Raw genomic sequence first — 24,939 nt, 5'->3', positions numbered from 1 at the left:
TGCAGATTAATGGCATACCCAATCCTAGTGATTGGTTATATGAATAACAAAGCTTTGGTGCGTAGTTGGGTTTGCTTAGCTAGAGGAATGTTGGGAAAGTCAGCATCTGACACAGAAGAGGCAGAGCTGGTTGGCCTAAGAAAAGCATAGGGATTTGAAAGTTAAGGCAGTATCTAATTGTATCAGCAAATACCTCAAAACTCTTGTTTATCCGTGTTTTAAATCTAACTTTTCATTTTGAGATCATTCGGTGGGATTACTCAGATTCTCCCAATGATGATGTCTTGAAAGACTGTACTACAATAGTGGGACTAGGATCTTGACATTGATTTGGTCAAGATGCAGAAATTTCCAGTCACTACACACTTGTGTGCTTGTCCATATGCGCTCACTGTAGCAACACCTGCTCTCCTCTGCCCCACCCCTGCCTTTCTCCCTGAGAGCCACTGCTTTATTCTCTGTATAATTTTGTCCTTTCAAAAATATTTTAAAACTGGAATGTTTAGGAGTGGCTTTTTTCACCCAGTGTTATTCTCCGATGATACTAACACTCTTTCAGACATGTGGCTTGCAAATGTTTTCTGAATCAGTGGTTTGGCTTTTCAGCCATTTAGCAAGGTCCTTTGCAGAATGAGAGTTTTTAATTTTGATGAGGTCCAGTTTATCAGTTTTTCCTTTAATGGATGATGCTTTTGGTATCAAGTCTAAGAACTCTGCCCTAGTCCTAGATCCTGAAGGATTTGTGTTTTTTTTTTTTCCCTAAAACTTTCGTGGTTTTACATGTTACAGTTAAGTCCATGATCCATTCAAGTTAATTTTTGTAGCAGGCATGAGATTTAGGTCAGTGTTTTTTGTTTTGTTTTTGTTTTTGTTTTTGTTTTTTTGGCCTATAGATGTCTAATTGCTCTAGCACTGTTTGTTGAAAAGACATTCTTCTTGCATTCAATTACTTTTGCTTCTTTATCAAAAATTAGTTGGTTTTATTAGTGTAGATCTGCTTCTGGCTTATTTACTCTGTTCTTTTGATCTATATGTCTATGCCTCAGTCAGTATCAGTCTTGATTACCATAGCTGCATACATCTCGAAATTGGATAGACTTGATTCCTTTATTCTTTTTTAAAATTGTTTTAGCTAGCTCCCTTCCCTTTCTGTGTTAATGTTAGAATAGTCTTCTCTCCATCTACATAAAAACTTGCTGGGATCTGATAGTGATTTTGGGTAGAAATGACATCTTTACTATGTTAAGTTTCCAATCAGTTAACACAGTGTGTCTCTTCATTTGTTTTATCTTTTTTGATTTGTTTCATGAGCATTGTACAGCTTTCAGCACACAGGTTTCATACACATTTTGTTAGATTAACACCTAAGTAGTTCATTTTTTTGAGTGATTAGAAAGTGGTATTATATAAATATATATTTTTTGAAACGGAGTCTCGGTCTGTCGCCCAGGCTGGAGTGCAGCGGCGCGATCTCGGCTCACTGCAACCTCTGCCTCCCGGGTTCACGCCATTCTCCTGCCTCAGCCTCCCGAGTAGCTGGGACTACAGGCGCGTGTCACCAGGCCTGGCTAATTTTTTGTATTTTTAGTAGAGATGGTTTCACTTTGTTAGCCACAATAGACTATTGATTTTTAATATGTTTGACTTGTATCCTGCAACCTTGTGGGACTCACTCATTAGTTCTTAGTTTCTTGGTTTTTTGAGGGTTTTTTTTTTTTTTTTTTTTTGTAGATTTCTTGAGATTTTCTATGTGGGCAGTCATGTCATCTACAAATGGAATGGCTTTATTTCTTCCCTTCCTGTTCATATGCCTTTTATTTCCCCCCCCCCGCCCCCCGCTTTTTTTTGTTTGTTTGTTTGTTTGCCTTATTGTACTGGCTATAGCATCCTGTCCTTCACCATTAAGCATAATGTTAGCTTTAGGGTTTCCTATAGATGTTCCTTCTCAAGCTGAGGATGTTCCCATCTATTCCTGTCTTTCTGAAAGGTTTTAAACTGAAGAATGGGTGTTGAATTTCATCAAATGCTTTCTCGGTATCAGTTGATGTGATTGTATGGTTTTTCTTCTTCAGCCTGTTAATATGGCAGATTACATTGATTAATTTTCAAATTCTGAACCAGTCTTGGATCCCTGGAATAAATCCAAATGGAATGATGCCCATTTGGTCATGTGAATAATTATTTTTATATTTATTGCTGAATTGTTTTGTTAAGCATTTTTGTGTTGTATTCATGGTGATAGTGGTCTGTAGTTTTCTTTTTTGTATTATTTTAATCAGGTTTTGGTACCAGGGAAATACTAGCTTCATAAAATGAGTCAGAAAGTGTTTCTTCTTCTTTCGTTTCCCGGAAGAGGTAGTTTAGAGTCGGTATTAATTCTTTTTAAGCATTTGGTAGAATTCGGTTCTCCAGCGAAACCACCCTGCCATAAAGATTTCTCTTTTGAGGGTTTTGAGATTCCAGATTCACTTTCCTTAATGGTTAGGGGCTGCTGAAGTTATCTTTTCCGGTTGTGTGAGTTGTGGTAGTTTGTATTTTTAAAGAAAGCGATCCATTTTGTCGAAGTTGTCAAGTTGATGTGTGTAGAGTTGCTCGCATTATCGGTCTTTTCAAAGAACAGCTCTATAATTGATTTTTTCTATTGATATTTACTTTCAATTTCTTTTATATCTGCTCTTACCTTAATTCTTTCTTTCTTCTGCTTGCTTTAGGCTTATTTTGCTTCTTTTTCTAGATTTTTGAGGTGGGAGATTAGATTGATTTGAGATGGTTCCTCTTTTCTTGTATGAGCATTTTGTGCTGTGAGTTTCCCTCGCAGCACTGCTTTCGCTATGTTCCACACATTTTTATGTGTTGCACTTTCATTTTCATTCAGTTAAATATATTATTAAAAATTTCCCTTTATTTTTTATTATTACTTTTTTGAGACGGAGTCTTGCTGTGTCACCCAGACTATAGTGGCGTGACCTTGGCTCACTGCAACCTCCGCCTCGCAGGTTCAAGCTGTGCTCCTGCCTCATCCTCCCAAGTAGCTGGGACTACAGGTGTGTGCCACCACACCTGGCTGATATTTGAATTTTTTTAGTAGAGACAAGGTTTCACCATGTTGCTTAGGCTGATCTTGAATTCCTGACCTCAGGTGATCCCCCTGCCTTGGCCTCCCAAAGTGCTGGGATTACAGGTGTGAGCTCCTGCACCCAGTCTGAAAATGTCCCTTTAGACTTCCCCCTTGACTTGTGGATTATTTAGAAGTGTGTTGTTTCATATCCAGGTGTTCGGAGATTTTTTTTTTGTTGTTAACTTTCTGTTATTGATTTCTAGTTTAATTCCATTATGGTTAGAGAACACACTCTATATGATTTCAATTCATTTAAATTTGTTGAGGTTTGTATGGCCCGGGATATTGGTCCATCTTGATATATGTTACCCGGGCACTTGAAAAGGATGTGTATTCTGATGTCCTGGGGTAGAGTTCTGTAGCTGTCTAATCCTTTTCGTAGAGGGCATTAATCCTGCAGTGGAGTATTTTGTGATAGACTCAGTAATAACGCTTGTTTTTTGTTTTTGGCAAAAAAAAGAAAGTGAAGATTGGATAGCAATCATATTGTCTAGCAAAAATAGGGAGGCTAAAAGTCTGCATTGCCAATTCAGGGCGACTTTGACAAAGAGAGAGAAGAGTTAATGTTCTCTATTGATAATTTAGGTACCAAAGAGGGGCCATTTCATTGCACTGTTGTTTTAGAATTAGAAACTCTGAAGAAAACCCAGCTTGATCTCAGAATCAGAGTCCAGACAGCTAAACTCACCAGTTAGGGCTGGAAGAAAGGGATGTGTTTCAGAGTTGTCTATCTAGATTTCTTCTTGTTGAGTAATGTTTATGAGTTAACTACCTTAATGTTTACCAAGTGTTTAATTTAATCACCAGTTTAATTAGGCTTGGAACAGGGAAATGGATCATTACTATAAAAGCTAGGTTATTCATCTCTTCTAAACAATTTGTTGACTACGTCCTCTGTTCCAGACATAGTGCTAGTCCCTGAGGATATAAAAATAAACTAGAGAGACACGGATCCAGGTGTCATTTTTCTTCTCCCATAGAAGAGAAACTTTAGAAATCCCAGTGGCTTCTATGCAGAGTGATTACTAGAAAACATGAGTAAGTTGCTTTTTGAAGATTATTTTAGTTGCACATAATGCAGCTTAAATTTGAAAAGCAATAGTTAAAATACTTTGCAGAAAAACGACTGCATGTTTTATGACATGCTTATTAACAGAGTCACCTTCAACTCAAAACACAGCATCCTCTGCGTGTCTCCTCTCTGCTGGGTGCTGGAACAGGCGCGGGGGATCTGAGCTTGCTCGGCTCCTAGTGTATGCTTCTTCTTAAGTGGGATTGTTATAAAGGTAGAGTCCAAGGGTAAATTTCTTAGGCTTTATATCCATTTTTTGTTTTATTTCTTGATAAATAGAAGCCTCCATGTACACTGCAAAAAGTTAGTTATGTCTGTCTTTTCCATAACACAATTTTATGAGGACTATCTACATAAATCATGTTGAACTTAAAAGCAGATCTGGTGTCAGTACTGAAGCTGTTGATGTTTTGTAAACACACCATTAGTTTAACCCATTTTATTTACCTGGCACCACTTTGGAAGCGCAGCTAAGATGGTCTATTACTTTTTATGTAATCTATACAGAAAAGTTGGAAAATACAGCTAAATAAATCATAGTATTTGCTCTTTTTTTCCCCATGATGTCACAGTTTCCTTTTATTTTCTGCTTTTCAGATCACAAAAACATGTTATTTTCCCAGCAAACTAGATCCTTTGATTAATGGGGCCAGGCAAGTCCAAGGACAGATTAAGCACACTGGGTCCTGGCAGGAGTCCCAGAAATGACCCTCAGTCTGTCTTTTCTCTCACCTTGGACCTGTTTCATTGAATTTACGGTGTTTTCTGTGAAATTGGAGCTTGGTAATTCTCTAAAGAATTTCATATATCTAAATGAATAATGAAATGATTGATTAGCTATTAATTATTAATAGATAACAAGTTCATGCTCTAGTATACAATTTTTTTTTTTTTTTTGAGATGGTGTCTCGCTGTGTCGCACAGGCTAGATGTGATCTCAGCTTACTTCGACCTCCGCCTCCCGGGTTCGAGGGCTTCTTGTGCCTCAGCTTCCTGAGTAGCTGGGACCACAGACGCGTGCCACCATGCCCAGCTTATTTTTGTATTTTTAGTGGAGACAGGGTTTCGTCATGTTGGCCAGGCTAGTCTCAAACTCCTGACCCCAGGTGATCCACCCGACTTGGCCTCCCAAAGTGCTGGGATTACAGGCACAAGCTGCCGCACCCAGCCTGTAGTATATACTTTTGTTAATGAGCCTCCTTTCTCTCTAGCACAAAAAGGAGTTGAAAATTACCTTGTCAGTTCTGTTTCTTAATTATTCCTTAATTAATCAAAGAGTAGTAGACACAAAGATTGCTTTACTTCTCTGACCCGATGTTACTTTTAACAATTACATTAATAAGTGTTTAATAGATATGTGAAAAAAAGAGATCAGATACTTTCATAATAATTTAGGCATATGTCAATGTATCTGGCCGTGCCTGGCCAGAAATTATAAATGTATTTCTTACAGCTCTGGAGGCTGGGAAGTCCAAAACAGAGGTGTCAGCAAATTCACTGTGGGGATGAGTGCCTCTTTCCTGGTTTTTAGATGATGCCTTCTTACTGTGTCCTCATATGGTGAAGGGAGGAAGGGGGTCTCTCTTGGGCCTTTTTAATTTAATTTTAATTTTTTTAGAGACAGTCTCACTCTGTAGTCGTCGTTCACTGCAGCCTCAAACTCCTGAGCTCAAGTGATTCTCCTGCCTCAGCCTCCTGAGTAGCTGGGACTACAGTTGCATGCCACCATGCCTGGCTAATTTTTTAAATTTTCTGTAGAGACAAGGTCTGCTATGTTGCCCAGGCTGGTCTTGAACTTAAGTGATCCTCCCACCTTGGCCTTCATGTACAAAGTGTTGGGATTACAGGCATGAACCTGGCTTTTGGGCCTTTTTAATAAGGGCTCTAATCCCGTTCAAGAGGGCTCTGCCCCGTGATCTAATCACCTCCTGAAGACCCTGTCTTTCAATATCATCACTTCGTGGCACAGGATTTCAACATAGGAAATTTTTTTTTTTTTTTTTGAGACGGAGTCTCGCTTTGTCACCCAGGCTGGAGTGCAGTGGCGTGATCTCGGCTCACTGCAAGCTCCGCCTCCCGGGTTCCCGCCATTCTCCTGCCTCAGCCTCCCGAGTAGTTGGGACCACAGGCGCCCGGCACCACGCCCGGCTAATTTTTTGTATTTTTAGTAGAGACGGGGTTTCACCGTGTTAACCAGGATGGTCTCCATCTCCTGACCTCGTGATCCGCCGGTCTCGGCCTCCCAAAGTGCTGTGATTACAGGCTTGAGCCACCGCGCCCGGCCTTTTTTTTTTTTTTTTTAATTGGAACTCACTTTGTCACCCAGCCTGGAGTGTGGTGGTGCAATGATGGCTCACTGCTGCATCAAATTCCTGGACCCAAGGGATCCTCGTGCCTCAGCCTCCCAAGTAGCTGGGACTATGGGTGTGCACAGCTATGCTTGGCAAATTTCATTTTTTGTAGAGATGGGGGTCTCATCATCTTGCCCAGGCTGGTCTTGAACTCCTGGATTCCAGTGATCCTCCCACCTTGGCCTCACAAAGTGCTGGGATTACAGATGTGAACCACCGTTCCCAGCTGGATTGTTTTTTAAACTGGGAATATCTGCACCAGATCAACATAAAAATTTCAAGAAGACGCAAACATTCAAATAATAACAGGTCCTACCATTCACTGCAGAAGCCACTGCTTGCCACCTCTGAGCATGCTCTTGAAAAATATTTGTGGAATTAGCAGAAATGAGCTGAACTACATTATGATATGTGCAGTGAATGAATAGAGATCATTTTGATACTTCTGAGGAACATGTATTACTCTTTTTACTGTAAGAGCTTTTTTGACCGTTATGACATCACTTGTATACAGTTATTAACAGTACTAATTGCTTCTTGGCCTTTTGGCTGTGATCAAGTATAGTTATTTACGGTAGTAACAATAAGTACCCTAATAAATGAGCTTGTTCTGTGCCATGCATTGCTAGGAAGGTATTATTATCTGCATAAGAACAAATAGAGAATCAAAAAACTTAGTGACCCAAGTGGACCCAGTCTATCTAATGGCTGAGCTGGGATTATACCCAGCATTTTGTACTGTGCCATTTCTGCCTGTTACCACCTTCTGTCTAGGTTAAGAATTGACACCACAGCAAAGCAACTGGCATCTTTGTTTCTTTTTTATAACAGCCCTATTGAGATCTAATTGATACATAACTCATCCATTTAAAGTATATAGTTGAATTGTTTTTAGTATATCCACAGAGTCGTGCAGTCATCAATTACCATAGTCAATTTGAAGACATTTTCATCCCCCCTGAAAGGAAACCCTGTACCCATTAGCAGTCCTCATTTTCCCTCAAGTCCCCAGCCCTAGACAACCACTCATCTACAGTCTGTCCCTCTACATTTGACTATTCTAGACACTTCCTATATATGATTCATACAACGTGTGGCCTTTCACAGCTTAAGATTTCAAGGTTGATCCCTGTGGTAGCATGAATCAGTATTTCCTTTCTTTTCGTTGCTGAATGATACTCCATTGTATGTATGTACCACATTGTATCTATTCATTCATCGGTTGATGGACATTTGGGTTGTTTGTACTTTTTAGCTGTTAGGAATAAAACTCCTGTGAACATTTGTGTACAAGTTTTTCTGTGGACATCTGTTTTCATTTCTCTTGGGCATATACCGATGCGTGGCATTGCTGAGTCAAATGGTAACTCAGTGTTGAAACTTTGGAAGAATTGCCAGACTGTTTCCCAAGCAGGCATGCACCATTTTACATTTCCATCAGCTGTGTATGAGGGCTCCAGTTTTTAGACTGATGTGTGCTATTTAAAAATTTAAAAATTGTGGTAAAATGTATAAAACATAAACTTTACCATTTTAACCAGTTTAACTGTACAGTTCAGCCATAGTAAGTACATTCATTGTTGTGCAACCAATCTCCAAAATCTCTTCATCTCGCAAAACTGAAACGCTGTACCGATTAAATGCCAAGTCCCTGTTTATCCCACTCCCAGCCTCTGGCAACCTCTGTTTTACTTTCTGTCTCCGTGTCACCAACACTTTTTTCCATCTGCTTTTTTGATTCTAGCCAGCTTAACTAATGTGTCTGAAGTGGCATCTTACTTGGATTTGATTTGCATTTCTCTGATGCATGATGATGTTGAACACCTTTTCATGTGCTTATTGCCTATTTGGGTATCTTCAAAGAAATGCCTGTTCAAGTCTGCTCATTTTTTCATTGGGTCGTTGGCCATTTTATTGTTGAGTTGTAAGAGTTTTTTATATATCCTGGATATTAGACTCTTATCAGATATATAATTTACAAGTATCTTCCATTCTACAGCTTTTCTTTTCACTTTCTTTCTTAGTGGTATTCTTTGCATTAAAGTTTTAAGTTTTGATGAAATCGTTTAGCTATTTTTTCTTTGGTTGGTTGTGCTCAAAGTGTTGTATTTGATAAACTATTGCCTAATCCAAGGCCGTGAAGATTTTCTCTCTGTTTTTGTCTAAGAGTTTTATAGTTTTAGCTCTTAGATTTAGGCCTGTGCTCTCTTTTGCATATGGTGTAAGGGAAGGATCTCATTTCATTCTTTTGCATGTAGAAATGCATTTGTCCCAGTGTCATTTGTTGAAAGGATGATTCTTTCACCATTGAATGGTCTTAGTATTCTTGTTGAAAATGAGTTGACCATGAATATAAAATTTTATTTCTGAACATTAAGTTCTGTTTTCATTGATCTGTATGTCTGTCCTTGTGCTAATACCACACTGTCTTGATTCCTGTGGCTTTATAGTAAGCTTTGAAATTATGAAGTCTAAATTCTCAAAATTTGTTTTCAGGATTGTTTAGGCTGTTCTGATTCCCTTGAATTTTCTTATTAATTATAGGATCAGCTTGCAAATCATGCAAAGTAGCGAGGATTTAAATAGGATTGTACCAAATCTGTAGCTGAATTTGGGATGCATTGCCCTTTTAACAATACCAAGTCTCCAATTTATGAATCCACTTACTGAGGTCTTAAATATCTTTCAAAAATGTTTTCTAGTTTACAGAGTATATGTTTCATACTTCTCTTGTTAAATTTATGCCTAAGTATTTTGTTCTTTCTGATGCTATTATAAATGGGATAGTTTTCATAATTTTTTTTTTTGATTATTCATTGCAAGTCTATAGACATGTGACGGATTTTTTTTTCTGTGCAGCCATGCAGCACTTAACAACAGGGATACATTCTGACAAATGCATTGCTAGGTAATTTCATGACTGTGCAAACATTGTAGAGTGTACTTACACAAAGCTAGGTGGTACAGCCTACAGCACACCCAGGCTCTCTGGTGTAGCCTGTGGCTTCTAGGCTACAATCTTGTACAGCGTGTGACTGTACTGAATACTGTAGGCAGTTGTAACACAAAGGTAAGTATGCATCTAAACATGGAAAAGGTACAGAAAAATACAGTATAAAAGTTTTTTTTTTTAATGGCTTCCCTGTGGACGGCACTTATGAATGGAGTTTGTAGGGACTGGAAGTTGCTCTGGGTGAGTCAGTGAGTGGGGAGTGAATGCGAAGCCTTAGGACATTGCTGTACACTGCTCTAAACTTTAGAAATACTGTCCACTTAGTCTACTCCAAATTTATTTAATATGTGTGCTGCTGAAGCAAGCACTCTAAATTTATTTGAAAATTTTTTTCATAATAAATTGACCTTAGTTACTGTAAGTTTGTTACTTTATAGACTTTAATTTTTAAAATCTTTTACTCTTTTGTGATAACACCTAGCTTAAAACACAAACTCATTATACAGCGGTACAAATATAATTTCTTTATAGCTTTGTTCTTCTCTAATGTCCCTATTCCATAAGCTTTTTTCTATTAAAATTTGTTTTGTATTTTTTAAGCTTTTTTGTTAAAAACTAAGAAACATACACATTAGCCTAGGCCTACACAAGGTCAGCATCATCCATATCACTGGCTTCCACCTCCACATCTTGTCCCACTAGAAGGTCTTCAGAGGAAGTAACATGCATAGACCTATCATCTCCTATAATAATAACACCTTCGTCTGGACTCTGTCCTGAAGGACCTGCCTGAGGCTGTTTTATAGTTGACTTTTTTTTTTTAAAAGTGTGTAGAAAGCATCCACTTTACGTAACTTTAAAAAGTATAGTGTAGGCTGGGTGCGGTGGCTCACACCTGTAATCCCAGCACTTTGGGAGGCCGAGGCAGGTGGATCACCTGAGATCAGGAGTTCGAGACCAGCCTGGTCAATGTGGTGAAACCTCATCTCTACTAAAAATACAAAAGTTATCCAGATGTGGTGGCACACACCTGAAATCCCAGCACCTCATATAGTGTCTGGCATGTAATGTTTGAATAAAAAGTTGTATTAGAATTATTAAACTACTTGTGGAAAACACTCGTTTAGGGTGTTTGTGTTTATTTTTGTTTTCCTCTTTAGGAAGGATTCTTGCATGGGGAAGGAGGCCTGGCCAGGTGAGATAAAAATCTGTTTCCAGTTAGACTGAGGCTTAGAAGCAAGAAAGGTCCTTTCCACCAGGCTCAGTTATGGACGGGATTAGCAGTGTTGTAACACTAAACTTTTAGGCATATATGGCTATGTTTGTCTTTTTTTGTTCTGCTCTAAAGGAATACCTGAGCCTGGGACATTTATAAAGAAAAGAGGTTAAATTGGCTCACGGTTCTGCAGGCTGTACAGGAAACATAGTACCAGTATCTGCTTCTGGTGAGGCCTCAGGAAGCTTCCAGTCATGGTGGCAATGAAGGGGAAGTAGGCATGTCACATGATGAGAGAGGAAGTGAGAGAGAGACAGAGAGAGAGAGAGAGAGAGAGTGCAAGAGCGAGCAGGAAGGAGGAAGGGCCAGGCCCCTTTCAACAGCCAGCTGGAAGTGAACTCACAGAGTGAGAACACACACATTACCCTGGTGAGGGCACTAGGCCAGTCCTGAGGAGCCACCCCCATGACCCAAACACCTCCCCCAGGTCCCCCTTCAACACTGGAGATCACATTTCAATGTGAGATTTGGAGGGGAAAACATCCAGACCGTACCAATGGCTGTCTTTGTGGACGGCATATCCTTTAATTTTTTAAGACCGTCATTTCTAGTAATTTTGTTCTGCTAGGGTTAAATATATCTGGCTGTGCAGATTTTATCAGTGTTAGAAAAACTCAGCATGTTGTGCCACATCGGTCGGGCCAGGTAAACAAAGCTGGTCCGTTATACCAAACCCAAAGAAGGCAAAGGCAGCTGATGGAGGGCTCATGGCAGGGTCTCGGTGCCCAGGGTGGCTTAGTGCATGGAGGGGCACCACTGTTTTTATCAGTACATTTGGGATCAGAGCATATGAAGCTTCTGAGGACATCTGCTGACATATATTCCTCATCCACATAACTTGCCAGAAAAGAGAGAGAAAGATTGCTGTACACCTTGATGAGTTCAAGGAGGTAAAGCTATAACTTTTGAGGGCTTATAATTTCCAACACACTCTCTCTTACTAAGTCTAAACTTTTTCATCTAATTTTCTTTTGTTTGCATGTTTGCATGTTGAGGTGCATTTGGCAGAGGGCTGAATTTTTCACATATAAAAACATATGAAAAATTTTTTCAATACAAGTCAAATATAATAAACACAAGTTTTCTTAAGGATAGATATCATCCTTTATCACTTCCCTCTGTGAAGCTACCGTGAAACCCAGCCGAGACTGAATGGTGGAACCAGATACGTTTAACAGGGGCATCATGACGCCTTAAGCTTAGTACACAAAATAGCGTTGTGTTTAAGGGTTGAAATGCTTTCTATGTTGTAAGTTTTCCAAGAGGTACAAGTCAAGGTTTTCACTACTTTATACAAGCTTGTCCAGCCAATGCCCGCCGGCCACATGCAGCCCAGGACGGCTTTGAATAGGGCCCAACACAAATTTGTAATCTTTCTCAAAACATTATGAGATTTCTTTACTTTTTTTTTTTTTTTTTAAACTCAGCAGCTATCGTTCGTGTTAGAAGAAGAAGACAATTCTTCTTCCAGAGTGGCCCAGGAAGCCAAAAGATTGGACACCCCTGCTTTATAATGTTCTCTGTGGGCTAATGGTGGCCTCACCTGTCTGCACTCCTGGGGCTGCGAGGGGGGCGGGATGAGCAGCACTCTCCTCTGTGCTGGGAGTAGAGGCTTGGAGGCATTCACTCTAATCCTGGTTTTGCTCCATGTGACTTTTAAAATAATCACGAGAGCTTCCTCGGACACAGCGCCACGTGGCGTTTTCCACATGTTGGGGCACTTCCCACACACAGCACATTGAGCAGACATTACTCACCCCTCTACCCAGGAGGAAACTGAAACTCAGATGAAGTGGTGCGCTCAAGGTCACCCAGGAAAAGCCAGCTGCCTTCACAGGACAGTCTTCAGAAGCGTGGAGGAGCACGCCGAGGGACAGTAGCAGAGCTATGAGGGCTTCCTTACCTGTGGCATCTGCTGACGACTGTGTCTGAATGAGTTTTGAGCGAATGGGTACCTGGTGCTTGCTGAGAATGACTTGTTTTGGAAAGTCAGTGTTAAAATCATTTGGACGTGGAAATTCCATACAGAAAATTCTCTGGGAAAAATGTTTGGTTCTGCCCTGAACCCAAGGAGCCGCATTATTTTCCTCTTGTACCCAAAACCGCTGAGCTCAACAGAACCTGCACCTGCTGAGCAGGTCCCAGCTGGGCTGAGCAGTCACTAGCCCAGAACCGTTTGGCCGCCAGTAGATACCCTCATTTGGATGGAAAGTGAAGAGAAAGGCATACAGTGGAGCCAACCAAATCACAAAGATTATCACTTGTTTTGGCAGTAGCATTGCCAGTTTTGATTTTTCTAGAGTGTCTGTTTAACTTGTTGATTTTTTTTTTGGTCTCTCATGTGTAATTGTTGTTATCCATTAACTTAATGCTGGGCAACAGCCTGAACTCACTAATCACAGTGAGGAGTTTTGTATTCTGTGCGGGACAAAGTTCAACGCTCTGCCAATTTCATGATCTCAGTTGTGAAGGTCCAAGTGACTGGACCTAATATAAAATCATGTCCACCATGGTACGACCTCTCTGGTGGCATTTTGAAGACTTGAAAAGGCAGGATGGGTCCAGATTTTTTTTTTTAATAAAATACTTCTTTAGTTATTTTGGTGAAAAGCAGTGTTAAAGGAAAATCCATTGTTTTCCTGTCGTCTCGAGTTTAGTCAAGCGACGGAAAATGGCCACCTCTTTGCTCTTCCAGAGTCTGAGCAGCCGTAGGGTCATTCCTCAGGAAAGTGCGGGTGCCTTCGAAAGCGGGCACCAGGGCCGTCTTTGAAAGGCACGTGTATCGAGTGTTGTATTTTGCTTCTCCCGGGGACCTGCTCTGTCACTGCATTTGTTGCCAGTTCGGGCATTTCCCTCCTTCCTGTAGCTCTGTGTATGCCACCTTTCCTAATAATAAACCCTGAAGCCCCCCTGTGACATGTTTTTGCGCTGCTGAGTAGATGCTAGTTTGTTACAAAAGACCATACAATTAATGCTTTTCTGTGTAATAGTGGCCACCACACATGATAGGCCCTCAGTAAAGTTTTATTGCTTGCTTTATAAAGAAATTTTTTCCACAGGGGATTTTATTTCTTAGTGAAGTACTGCCATGAGGATGATTTTTAGGGCCCTGTAATTTAGATTTTCCTGATTAACGACTGTAATTTATTCTAAAGCTATCTGGAGATCCACTTAGTAAGAAATGAACCTTTGAAGAGGGCTGAAGGAACCAAGATTTGAAATCACCGCATTAAGGCTTTTATATTACCTCTGGAAATAACTACTCATTTAATTTTAAATCCATTAATAGCCTTCTATAATTTTTGACATAATGACTATCGATAAGTCTTTTATATGGTCTCATTTCAGAAACCTTAAGGAAATAATTGGTTTTAACATAATAGGCATAGTGTTTTAAACATCATGAAACATCCTAATTGAAGGTTTCTCAATTCCTGGGTTTAACTTAGAAGTCATACAAATAGATGCAGTTTCTTTTCTTGAGCCCTGAGTTAGTCAGCGTTCTCCAGAGAAACAGAACCAAAAGAACGTGCACACACACACACACACACACACACACACACCCCCCGAGAGAGAGAGATTAAGGAATTGGCTCATGTGATTGTGAAGTCTAGCAAGTTCAAAACCAGCAGGGCAGGTCAGCAGGCCGGAGTGTCTGGCAGGAGTTGATGTTTGAGGCTTGAATCTCATGGCAATCTTAAGGCCAAATTTCTCTCTTTTCTGGAGACTTCAGTCTTTGAAGGCCTTCAGCTAATTAGAGGAGACCTGTCCACGTCATCTGCCGTACTCAAAATCCACTGATTTAACTGTCAATCACATCTAGAAAAGATCTTCACAGCAACCTCTAGACTGGTGTTGGGCCAGATAACTGGGCACCATAGCGCTTGCCACGCTGACACGTGAGATTAACCATCACAACCGCCAGTGAGGAAACGGGAATGTTACCGTTTACAGGAGGACCTAAAGAAGAAGTCATCTTTGCTTCACCTGCTCACATGATGGAGGATTAATTTCAACACGAAAGTGGAAAATTAGAAGGTTTGGGAATAGCCACAGGAAGATTGGATGCTACACCAGCAATTGGGGATTAATTGTATGACTAAGGTCAGAGGTTTATGATATGTCAGGCATACACAAACTCATACGTTGTATGTTTGCTGGGGGCTGATAATCGTCTTCAAACCAAAAAGGTGCGGGAGAGGGAACAGCAGCCACAGCCCAGCAAAACTCATGGCAGAGCTTCCTGAATCCCAGAAACGAATAAAAATAGGACGTCAACCATGTTCTACGAGTCAAGATGGCAGCTGAAGTTATTTTGGGTAGTCCCCAGGGTCTCAGCAATGCCACTGTGCTAGGCCCAGAAGCTAAAGAGAAGTTAGTTCACTTTCAGAGTTTCTTAACCTTCAGTTTCAGGAGGCCAAAGCAAAGCATAGCTTTGTTGCAGGAACATTGATTTTCTGCACAGAAAACACCGGTTTGAGAGGGAAATGCTCCCCAGGGCAACTTGTTTGAAATGGGCAACAAAACTGTTGAGGCAGTGGATCAAGTTGAAGAGGAAAGGGAAGGAAGATCTGGAAAGAGGACTGGAAATCCTAGTATGTTTGGCTTTTGCATATTCTCATGAAATTCTAATTGGTGAATTGAAGAACTTGGTTTCATTTCTGTAAAGTCACACTTAACATGCTGTTTAGTTAAAAAGAGCCTCATTATGGGTCAGATGCGTAGGTGTTGGTTTATGCAAACTGAGAAGAACCAACAAAGAGACTTTTCTTAATCCTTTTCCTTGAGGAGGATGTTCCAGCAAACACCAGGTTGCATGTTACGACAGCCTAGCACAAAACTACCTTTTTCAAAGCAATGTCATCTGTTTTCAGATGCTCTACTATCTCTACTTGTATAATTCTAGGAATTTCAGAATCCATGAATTTTGGCTGCCAAAATTCTTTATATATATATGTATATATACACTTTAAGTTCTAGGGTACATGTGCACAACGTGCAGGTTTGTTACATATGTATACATTTGCCATGTTGGTGTGCTGCACCCATTAACTCGTCATTTACATTAGGTATATCTCCTAATGCTATCCCTCCCCCCCGCCCCACTCCCCAACAGGCCCGCATGTGTGATGTTCCCCTTCCTGTGTCCAAGTGTTCTCATTGTTCAGTTCCCACCTATGAATGAGAACGTGCGGTGTTTGGTTTTTTGTCCTTGTGATCGTTTGCTGAGGATGATGGTTTCCAGCTTCATCCATGTCCCTGCAAAGGACATGAACTCATCCTTTTTTATGGCTGCATAGTATTCCAAAGAAAGGAGAAATAGTCACAGCAAGATCTGCTTTTCTGTTGCGGAATCATCCCTGTCCCAGAGTGGCACATAAGTCATGACTGGAGGTGGATGAAGAAGGTATGCTTCTTGTTTGGCCACTTTTTTGAGTGGTCCTAGCTGTCTCCAGTTCTCAGTGGTTGTGTTAACACACGGTCATTGCCCTCTTTCTCTCTGCCCTTCTCTTTATAGAAGTTGACAGGGATGAGGAAAACAGCTACCGGCTTACCTAGTTTTATTCTGCCTTGCTTTATTGCATTTTGCAGATATTGGGCTTTTTACAAACTGAGGGTTTGTAGCAACCCTGTGTGGAGCCAAGTTTGTTGGTGCCATTGTTCCAGTAGCATGTGCTTACCTCTTATCTGTTACTTTTTGACAATTCTCAAAACATTTCATACTTTTAAATTATTGCATCTGTGATGGTGATCTGTGATCAGAGGTCTTCAATGTTACTATTTTTTTTTTTTTTTTTTTTTTTTTTTTGAGACGGAGTCTCACGCTGTTGCCCAGGCTGGAGTGCAGTGGCGCGATCTCGGCTCACTGCAAGCTCCGCCTCCCGGGTTTCCGCCATTCTCCTGCCTCAGCCTCCTGAGTAGCTGGGACTACAGGCGCCCGCCACCGCGCCCGGCTAATTTTTTTTTTTTTGTATTTTTAGTAGAAACGGGGTTTCACTGTGGTCTCGATCTCCTGACCTTGTGATCCGCCCGCCTCGGCCTCCCAAAGTGCTGGGATTACAGGCTTGAGCCACCGCGCCCGGCCCAATGTTACTATTATAATTATAATTGTTTTGGGCTCCATGAACTACATAAGATGGTAAACTTGATCAATAAATGTTGTATATGTTTTGACTGCTTCACTGACGGCCGTTCCCAGTCTCTCTCCCTCTTCTCAGGCCTTCTTATTTCCTGAGACAGAACAATATTGAAATTAGGCCAACCTCTAAGTGTTCAAGTGAAAGGAAGAGTCGCCCATCTCTCCTTTAAATCCAAAGCTAGGAATGATTAAGCTTAGTGAGGAAGGCATGTTGAAAGCTAAGACAGGCCCAAAGCTTGGCCTCTTGTGCCACATAGTTAGCTCAGTCGTGAATGCAAAGGAAAAGTTCTTGAAGGAAATTAAAAGTGATACTCCAGGCCAGGTGCGGTGGCTCATGCCTGTAACCCTAGCACTTTGGGAGGCCAAGGCAGGCAGATTGCCTGAGCTCAGGAGTTCGAGACCAGCCTGGGCAACACGATGAAACCCCGTCTCTACTGAAATACAAAAAATTAGCCGGGTGTGGCAGCATGCGCCTGTAGTCCCAGCTACTCGGGAGGCTGAGGCAGGAGAATCAGTTGAATCTGGGAGGCAGTAAGTTGAGATCACGCCACTGCACTCCAGCCTGGGCGACAGAGCAAGACTCCATCTCCCCCCTCCCAAAAAAAAGATACTCCAGTGAACACACAAATGTTAAGAAAGTGAAACAACTTTATCACTGATACGGAGAAAGCTTTAGTGGTCCGGATAGAAGATCAAACTGGCCATAACATTTCCTTAAGCCAAAGGCTAATCCAAAGCAAGTCTCTAACTCTCTTGAATTCTGTGAAGGCTGAGAGAGGTGAAGAGAAGTTGGAAGCTGGCAGATGCGGGTTCTTGAGGTTTAAGGAAAGAAGCCATCTCGTGCAGGGTGCAGCAGCGGGTGCTGATGTAGAAGCTGCAGCACGTTCTCCAGAAGATCTAGCTGAAATCATTGATTAAGATGACTACACCAAACAGCAGATTTTCAGTGTAGACAAAACAGCCTCCTAGAGGAGGAAGATGCCATCTAGGATTTTTGTAGCTAGAGAGGAGAAGTCAGTGTCTTGGTTTTAGAGCTTCAAAGGGCACTGATTCTCTTGTTAGGGGCGGGCTAATGGTGCTGGTGACTTAAAGTTGAAGCCTGTGATTATTTGCCATTCTGAAAATCCTAGGCCTGTAGAATTATGCTAAATCTACCCTGCCTGTGTTCCATCAATGGAACAAAGCCTAGATGACAATATATCTGGATATTTTTAGCCCACTGTTGAGACCTACTGTTTAGAAAAAAGATTCTTTTTGAAATATTACTGCTCATTGACAATGTACCAGTCACCCAAGAACTCTAATGGGGAAGTACAAGGAGATGAATGTTGTTTTCCTGCCTGCTAATCCAGCATCCATTCTGCAGCCCATGGATCAAGGAGCAATTTTGACTTTCATGTCTTTATCATTTAAGAAATATATTTCGGGCTGGGTGTGGTGGCTCATGCCTGTAATCCCAGCGCTTTGGGAGGCCGAGGGGTTGGATCATGAGGTCAGGAGATCAAGACCATCCTGGCTAACACGGGTAAACCCCATCTCTACTAAAATTGGTAAAAGTTAGCCAGGCGCGGTAGTGGGCGCCTGTAGTCCCAGCTACTCAGAGACTGAGGCAGGAGAATGGCATGAACCTGGGAGGCAGAGCTTGCAGTGAGCTGAGATCGCGCCACTGCACTCCAGCCTGGGTGACAGAGCAGGACTCTGTCTCAAAATAAATAAATAAATACATACATATTTATTTATAAATATGTATTTGTTTATTTCATAAGGTTGTAGCTGCCTTAGATAGTGATTCCTCTGATGGATCTGGGCAAAGTAAATTGAAGACCTTCTGGAACGAATTCATCATTCTAGATGCCATAAAGAACAGGAGGAGGTCAAAATATCAACATTAACAGGAATTTGGAAGAAGTGGATTCCAACCGTCTTGGATGACTTTGAGGGGTTGGAGACTTCAGTGGAGGATGTAACTGCAGATGTGGTGGAAACAGCAAGAGAACTGGAATTAGAAGTGGAGGCTGAGGATTTGATGGAAGTGCTGCCATCTCATGATAAAAGTTGCTTCTTTTGGAGTTGCTTCTTATGGAGAAGCAAAGAGAGTGGTTTCTTGTGATGGAATCTACCTCTGGTGAAGACGCCGTGAACACTGTTGAAATGACAACAAAGAATTTAGAATATTACATAAATTAAATTGATAAAGCAGTGGCTGGGTTTCAGAGGAAAGATTCCAGTTTTGAAGGTTCTACTGTGGGTAAAATGCTATCAAACAGCTTTGCATGTTGTAGAGAAATCCTATATGAAAGGAAGAGTCAACAAATGCAGCACACTTCATTGTCTTCACATTTTAAGAAATTGCCACCGCCACTGCGGCCTTCAGTAACTACCACCCAGATCAGTCAGCAGCTACCACCATTGAGGCAAGACCCTCCACCAGCAAAAAGATTAGGACCTGCTGAATGCTCAGATGATTGTTGACATTTTTTAGCAATGACGTCTTTTTAGATTAATTAATTAAATTAATTAATTATTTTATTTTTGTAGAGACAACATCTCTTGCTATATTGCCTAGGCTGGTCTCAAACACCTGGCCTCAAGCAATCCTCCTGCCTCGGCCTCCCAAAATGTTGGGATTACAGACATGAGCCATCTTGCCCAGCCATATTTTAAAATTAATGTATATACATTGTTTTCTCAAACATAATGCTATTGCACACATGGTAGACTATAGTATAATGTAAACATAACTTTTACATGCATTGGGAAACCGAAAACTTTGTGTGATTGCTTTATTTCAGTATTTGCTGAATTGCTGTGGTCTGGAACCAAACCTGCAATATCTCCCGAGGCATGACTGTATCTCCTCTTTCTCACTATACTTTGCTTTCTAAAGCCCTTGCATCTGCTGCATACCTTATCAAAGTAGTGAAAATGCTGCAGAATTTTGCTCCTTAGTTCAGCTAAAACCGGGTTCTTGTCCCACAGGCAGGAAAATTTAGGCATGTGGACACATGGAAGGGTGAATAGAGCAGGATTTTATTGGGGGAAAAGGGAAAAAAAAATACTCAGCAAAGTGAGATGGATTCCCGCTAACAAGCCCCCACCTCACCCAGGCCACCACACGGAAACTGAAGAGGCCAGGCTCCTCCCCCAATCTGTGACTCCACCCTGGTTCCCTCAGTCCATTGTGGGCGTGCTAAGACAAGGCCCTGGGCAGGTTCCCTCATTGGCACAAAAGCATCTGATGTAAACACTTCTTAGACAGGCTGGGAGAGTCTCCATGGACCACTTCCCCCTCCCCCTTGTCTGCCAAAGCATATGGCTGGCTCAAAAGTACATTCTAAGTTAAACAATGACCTCTTAATTTCCGATTTGGTGGCCTTTTCTTGTAGTTCTCTGCTTGTGTTTTGAGGTGTTCATCTCTCCTTCCTTGCAGCTTTGCTTGGTAACTGTGATGCCTGCTACTCTAGTTCTCCTCCTCTCCCTTTAGTCTCTGTGCCAATTCTTCCTCCTCCTACCCACTGAAACAGTGTCTTCTCCAGGACGCTGTTTCCAGCCATTCCCATGGCCTCACCTATCATCTCATCTGCACTCACTCCAGACATCTTGTGAGTCAAGACCCGAAGTCCTGGCTGTTAGTACATATTGAATGTGGCGGGCACTTGAGTATTGAATGAAAACTCAGGCACCCCCCTCTCACTAGCTCTGCACACCTGCCCTGGCCGCAGAGCACAGATAGGCTTACCCACTTCTATGGTGCAGCTGGGTCAGGCTGGTGGAGAAGCAGAGAGATCTGATTTTGGGAGGGGCATCATGGAGACAGAGCTTGAAGATCTCACTGGATTTTGAGAGGGTGACATGGGGGAAAAAAAAAGGCCTTCTGTGTGGGCGGAACTGCCTGAAACTAGCTGAGGCACCAGGAGGCACTTCCAGAGCCCAGCAGGTGGAGAGGAGAAAAAGGATTCCTTCCTCCTTCTCCTCCTGTTCTCAAAACAGCAAGCACTGTGACCTGCACATTATAAGTGCTCCTTAAGGTTTGGAGAGAAGTTGAAAGTCAAGGTGTGTGGGCTGAGAGCCCTGGGGGACCAGGCTGAGGAGCTTGACACATAATCCAGGAAGGGACAGGAGCCACTGAGCGTTGTCGAGCCAGGGCAGTGACTGACTGGGGAGGACCTTCAGGAAACTTTGGCATGTGGGTGCTGGATGGATAGGAGAGTAGAAAAGTGGACAAGTGAGTACAGATCCTGAGGGGCAAGTAACGGAATTCTGAGGAAGGGGAGTGGCAGGGGAAATGGACAGGAGGGAATGACTCCAGTGAGCTGGGGGCACAGGGGAAAGTAGGTGAGGGTTGGGGAGAGGGGTGATAAAGGCCAGTGCTGGAGGAACTGGGAGAACGGAGGCATAGTTGGCACAGGCGGCGGCCACGTTGTTTGTACTGGAGGCTTGGTGAGCAGATGCCTCACTGTGGTTGAATCTGAGTGTGAGGGATGAGCCTCACGGGGTGTGCTCCCCAGCTGGTGCCAGGATGGCTTCACCTGGAGCCAAGAAGAATGGGTGATGTGGTGGTCACTCAGGCACATCGAGTAGCTGGAGAAACCAGTTGAGTCTGGAACCTTGGGAAGGGGCAGGAACACGAAGAAGGATGGAGAAGGGGCACCCAGGTGGGAGGAAGTCTGGAGAGGAATCAGGGGCACTGAATGCTCTGAAAAGATTCCCTTCGATTTGGCACTTAGCTATGCTTTAGCAAATATCAGAGGAGCAGGTCTTCCTCTGGAGGAAAAAGTAGGATTAGTGTGGAAACGTAGCCATTCCTCACCGAGCAGTTGGCTGAATGCTGCTACGCGTCAGCCGTTGTGCCGGGTGGTGAAGTGGTCACGATGAGGAAGATGGATGCGGGAGAGTTGCTGGGTAGTGGTCAGAAGATCGGTAATTGGGATTTTAACACATTGTGTTGAGTTGAGAAGGGTGGAAGCTCTGAGGACTATAGAGACACAAAACAGAGGCAGAAACTGGAGAAGAGTTTGTAGAGGGTTCTTACCCTTCTCAGCCAGTCAAGTTCATAGCCCATCTTCCCGACTTTGCATCCGTGGTTCAGTGGCTGAGTCTGTGGTGGGCACCTCGTTGATCTTTGCTGCTTTATGGTTTGATGAACTCTAGCAGCGAGTTTCCCTTGCAGACATTGAGACACACCTTGTAGAATCTAGATTCCACATCCACAAGACTGCAGTGGTACAGACAGTGATTGATCAACCACAGTGATCTGGCGATCACACAGTATGTAAGATGATTGCCAATATGTAGAGTTATTTAAATGTGCAGCTAAAAGTGTCCCGAATGTTTTTGCATCATTCCAAATATATGACTTACAAAAGAAGAAAAGTTAGTGCCGTTCAGTCATCCTGAGATTGCTCCTTTGCCTGGGACTTGGCAGGAGTAGGACAGGAAGTGGAGAGGAGAATGTCCAGGCTCTTTGCAAGCTGAGGTGCCCATTGCTGGAAATGTTGAGAACCACTGACGGAGCGAACCATCCAGCTCTGTGAAATAGAGCTGGAGAGGTAGGGTGTGTGCTCTGAGTACTTAGCAATCCTTATTTTATATCTTCTGACTCTGTAACCGTTCGAGGATTTGGTCATCAGTGATCCTGCTAATAGCTGCATAGTGAGCCCTGTAGGTCCTCATTGATTCACCACTCACTGACTGGTCTGCTGCCTTCCCCTGGAAGGACCAGGATTTCTTCTTCTAACGCTGTTTATTCTATGGCTGAATCATTTGTATGCTATTAAAAATTCTGCCTGCTTTACGATATGTGGAATCTTGACCTCACTTGTCGGAATTTAATCAATGATTTAATCTCTGCCTGTCCAAGCAGCTCACAATGGTTTTCTTATCCGAAGGATAGTTACAGAATGTGTGTTAATTGGAACAGGAATAAAACAGTGAATCTTGTTAGGATGAATTATGACTAAATTCATGGGAGGTGGACAATACAACTTTTTAAGCTTTATTAAGATACAATTTAAATACAAGCTCACCAATGATTCCTAATTCAACTCAATGGCTTTTAGCACATGTAGAAAGAGTTGTACAGCTGTTGCCACTGATTCCAGGACCTTTTCATCACCCCCCAAAGAAACCCTAGTTCCTGTTAGCAGTCATTCCCCATTTCCTTCTGCTCCAGCCTCTGGCACCACTGACCTACCTCCTGTCTCTATGGATTTGCCTATTCTGGACATTGCATATCAGTGGAATTTTCCAATATGTGGCCTTTTGTGACTGGCTTCTTTTACTGTGATAATATTTTCAGTGTTCATTCATGTTGCAGTAGCATGTGTCAGTACTTCTGTTCTATCGCTGAATAATACTTAGCTATGTGGATATGAAATTTTGTTCATCCATGCAGCGGTTGATGGGCTTTTGGTTCGTTTCCCCCTTTGACCATTATGAATAATGCTGCGGTGAACACTCATGTACAAGGTTTTGTGTGGGCACCTGTTTTCGGTTCTCTTGGGTATATATCCAGGAGTGGAATTGCTGGGTCATATAACTCTGTGTTTCATATTTTTGGGAACTGCCAAATTATTTCCAAAGTGGCTGCCCCATTTTACAGCCCACCAGCAATATAAGAGGGTTCTGATTTTTCCACATCTTTGCCAACACTGCTAAAGGACAGGATAATATTGTATAAGACTCTTAAATTATTTAGGCATTGATTATCTAGAAGGGGAGTTTCTAGGATTTTTGTTTCCCTTTCTCTGTCCCCAAGTTACTGATTTGTTGATTTCACTGTAATGTCTGATTTTGCTTTCCTGAAGAGAGGAAGGTGAGGAGAATGTCAGAGAACTTAAATTGGTTAATATAGCTAAATATTAACACCTGTTAACAAGTTGACTAGAAAGGTTTATGGGGGAAAGGATGATTTAATTAGCTCAAGTGATGTTTGGATTAATAGCAACCTGTGTAGGACTGGGGATGTAGTCTTAGGTACTATGATAATTTTAAAATATTGTGGTTTTTATAAAGAAAAAATGAAAAACTTAAGCATGTTTCATATTATCTGGATGACCATGATATGGGGAAAACTGTAACTTGATTTTTGTGCCTTAATTTGCATTTGATTTTAATTCTTTGGTGCCAAGAAATTCAACTAACATGGCAGCAATTAACTTCAGAGTTTTCAAAATATCTTAAAGGGCCTGGGAAAATTTTTCTAGACGCTTCATATGTTACCCAAATTTGATGAGTATCACAGTCAGTACTCCTGTAGTTTTCAAGTAAAGCCCTCATAATCATGGTGAGAAGGAAGGTGTGTTCCCAGAGAGTGAGGCTTGGCATAGAACCTTCACACATTACCTGGAAGTGTCACACTTCAATCTTAAAAAAATTCACATGAATTTACAGTGTTTTTTAATGTTACATAATAGATAATACTTATTTTTAGTATTTAATAAAGCCTTCAATTACGTAACATTCAATAAAAATACCTGTACCTTTCCACAGTGTACTAGAAAATGTTCCAATTTGTGTAGAACTGACTTTTACTCTTCTTTTCATGCCCGATGGGAAGATCACTTGAGCCCAGGAGTTTGGGACAGCCTGGGCAGTATAGTGAGACCCCTGTCTCTACAAAAACCAAAAAAATTAGCCAGGCATGGTGGTGTGCGCCTGTAGTCCCAGCTACTTGGAGGATGAGGTGGGAGGGGGAGGATCACCGGAGCCTAGAAGGTTGAGGCTGCAGTGAGCTGTGATTATCGCACCACTGCATTCTAGCCTGAGCAACACAGTGAGACGTGTCTCAAAACAAAACAAAACGCTTGAACAGCCTGGCACACGTCGGGCACTTAGTGTTCAGTAATATTATTGACTTTCCTGAAGAAAATGGCCAATTAACAGAGAGTAGTATATTTCAAGAGATAAGGATAGGCATGGTTTCTAACACCCTGGAATATTGGACGGGCTAGAAAAAAAAAAAAAAGTTTGAAGAGAAGAAAGAGATGAATGTGAAATGAGCAAGCTGCTGAGTATGGGATGTGAGTAGT

The 24,939-nt window shown here is 41.9% G+C and overlaps 1 protein-coding gene across 4 annotated transcripts in view; it reads left to right on the top strand.

Moving 5' to 3' along the window:
* Positions 1 to 24,939, top strand: part of LOC105490248 (spermatogenesis associated 13) — a 326,039-nt gene that overhangs the window by 181,810 nt on the left and 119,290 nt on the right. The window contains exon 1 of one of the 4 annotated variants that reach the window (XM_011755682.3): positions 21,317 to 24,930. The exons of the other annotated variants lie outside the window; for them this stretch is intronic. The gene's annotated coding sequence lies outside the window, so the exon portion shown is untranslated. Of the gene's footprint in view, positions 1 to 21,316; positions 24,931 to 24,939 lie in introns of those variants that run through there. 4 annotated transcript variants of the gene reach the window in all.

The sequence above is a fragment of the Macaca nemestrina genome, chromosome 16 (genome assembly GCF_043159975.1).
Source record: "Macaca nemestrina isolate mMacNem1 chromosome 16, mMacNem.hap1, whole genome shotgun sequence".
Classification (NCBI taxonomy): Eukaryota; Metazoa; Chordata; class Mammalia; order Primates; family Cercopithecidae; genus Macaca; species Macaca nemestrina.
The sequence above is the reverse complement of the archived record's forward strand: the minus strand, read 5'-3'. Positions and strand labels throughout refer to the sequence as shown.